Genomic DNA, 2,463 nt, shown 5'->3' with positions numbered 1-2,463 from the left:
GAAATAAAGCGTTTGGAAAAATACTTTCGCAACGGCTGCTTCCCGCTGCTACACGCCACGGGAGATTGGCGTAAATTTTTCATCCGCTCCTTTTGTTCGCTCCGTAATCGTTCCTGTCCATCCAGATATCCTGCTTCGTGTTCCCGAGTTTTATAGCTTTTTTTCGTTTTTTATTTTTTTTTTTTTATTTTTCTGTTTACGGAAAACTTTACTCCCTAGCTGCAAAATACATCGTTCTTTTGAATAGACCATTGCATCAACAGACATCCATAATACATGTACCACGTATGCGGAACTTCCGTCCATCCAAAAGTTTTAGTTACCTAGTGGCATTGAGCGATTTGAAATTTTTTTTGATAAATACTAGCAAAAAATGTGTGAAACTTTCGATTGATCGCAGTTTTTCTTTTTTTTTTCTCAACTCTTCGTACTTGAAATCTAACTATTGGTACTGATTTATCATTATACACATTGAATAAGTTCTCGCTACAGAGTTTATTCAGGGACAAAATGGTATACCGAATTTCGAGGTGTCACTTGCAGGTCATGAATTACGGAAAATGAATACAGAAAGCTAGTGCGCAGACAGGTATAATAAACGTTTGTGTACCAGTATTCATTACTATATCAGCGTATTGTTGCCTCGCAGCATTCATTTTCAGGTGAAATATAATTTCCAATTCAAATGCATTCAAATATTTGCATCGTATTGAGTCTGCAGCCTTTCCGACGCGACGGGGTTTCTAATTACACTAAGAAACTATCCCCTTTAAGCAAGTGGCCTTTATTGTCACAGGCTTAAAAACAAGAATGGATTCAAAGCCCGATGAGAGGCAAGAAGCATGGTTCAATTACAACGAACGCAAAATCTTGAAGAACTTTCAGTGAAAGAAAATAATCGATAATTGATAATTAACAAACAAAAAATTAACTCCGTGCAAGGCAGAAGTGAATCATCAGTGCATGGTATTGCAGAACGATCGGTTTTAATGCACCGTGCGCTTTTCTCGTTGATTTCGTGAAAAACTGCAAGTACAACTCACACAAAAAACTTAAAAAGTGGTTACAGCCCTGCGGCTAAATTATACATGTCGTTGTATCATCGGTGACCGTGATATCTAAAAGAAAACCATCCTCAAGAAAGCCTCAAGTCTACTAATGTTTGCTTATATCATCCTTCATTTTTTTATTTTTACTTTTATTTTTTTTTATTTTGTTTTTTGTCCTGCTATTTTCGAAAGGAAATGACAGAAGGGGTGATAAAGTCCTCGCGACCTTTGGCGGCTTATGTGGGATGAACACGAATTGATCCCATCACCTCGTAGTGTCTAGACGACGAAAAAGCTCGGCTGTAGACAGGCAAAGCTGGTAAAGCCGCATTCGATAGAGCTTTGTTGTACTGACTTCCGATTTATTCGAAATCCACATATTCCGGGTTTTCGATATACTTTGACGACTGGTAGTGGGGATCCATAGAAAAATGTTTACTTACCGGCGCACACTCGAATTACCCCCGCCAAGTAGAACACCGACTTGCAACACCTTACCTAAATTTACCTAAAAGCAAAGGATCAGCGTTAGTCTAAATTCAAGGTGTCACAGTAACTTCGCAGCTTCGTATGAACACGGATCCTGTGATCACCTTCGTAACTACCTGATATTCTATAATAGCAGCCGGCATTTACAGCCAACACGACAGAGTTCGGTAAAATGTAGCGACCATGTGCATATTTATGATATTTGAGAGTCGATAACTGTGGCCTTGTTACGTATTCATTACCATTTATTACATCATGTTATCAGTGAATTATGCAACTTCACGTTTTATTTTCATCGTATCCACGTAGGATATTTTACGTGAACTGGGGTCACTTTTTTCTTACGATTAGAATACTCAAAGAGGGAAAAATTTATTCGCTACACGCAAAGCCTCGTGCTTGTTGAATATGTTGCACCGAACCGCGTTGTATAAATGTTTATACATTGGTCGAAAATTCAATTCTTCCTCGTCTATCAATTTATCTAGCAAGCCAGAAAAATTGACGCATCAAGTATTCCTGAATGAACAAAAAATCCCCCCTTTCACGCCAAGCTGGCCTGTCTGCATCCATCTATGTGATAAGAGAGCACAAGATGGGTAATATAAGGCGTCGTATTATTCCAGACGCGTGTCTGTCATAAAAGCCAATTGTTTCAATTCCATGCTCGGGCAACTGGAGGTCGAAGCTTCACCGGTATGGGTGCCAGACGTCGGTGTGCACATCCCCTAGACACACACCTACGTATGTCACGGGTCGTTTGAACGCAAAAATTCTGGCACTTCTGGTTTTTTGAGCAAAAGTGATCCCTTAGGCCCAAGTATTGAGAATTTTTCCAATTTGAAATCGGAGAACGAGCTATTTTAATTTTCGCGAAAAATTTTGAAAATTGAATGATCTTTTGAAGAAAATTTTTTCCCTGGCA

The sequence above is a fragment of the Neodiprion fabricii genome, chromosome 3, assembly GCF_021155785.1.
Source record: "Neodiprion fabricii isolate iyNeoFabr1 chromosome 3, iyNeoFabr1.1, whole genome shotgun sequence".
NCBI lineage: Eukaryota > Metazoa > Arthropoda > Insecta > Hymenoptera > Diprionidae > Neodiprion > Neodiprion fabricii.
The sequence above is the reverse complement of the archived record's forward strand: the minus strand, read 5'-3'. Positions refer to the sequence as shown.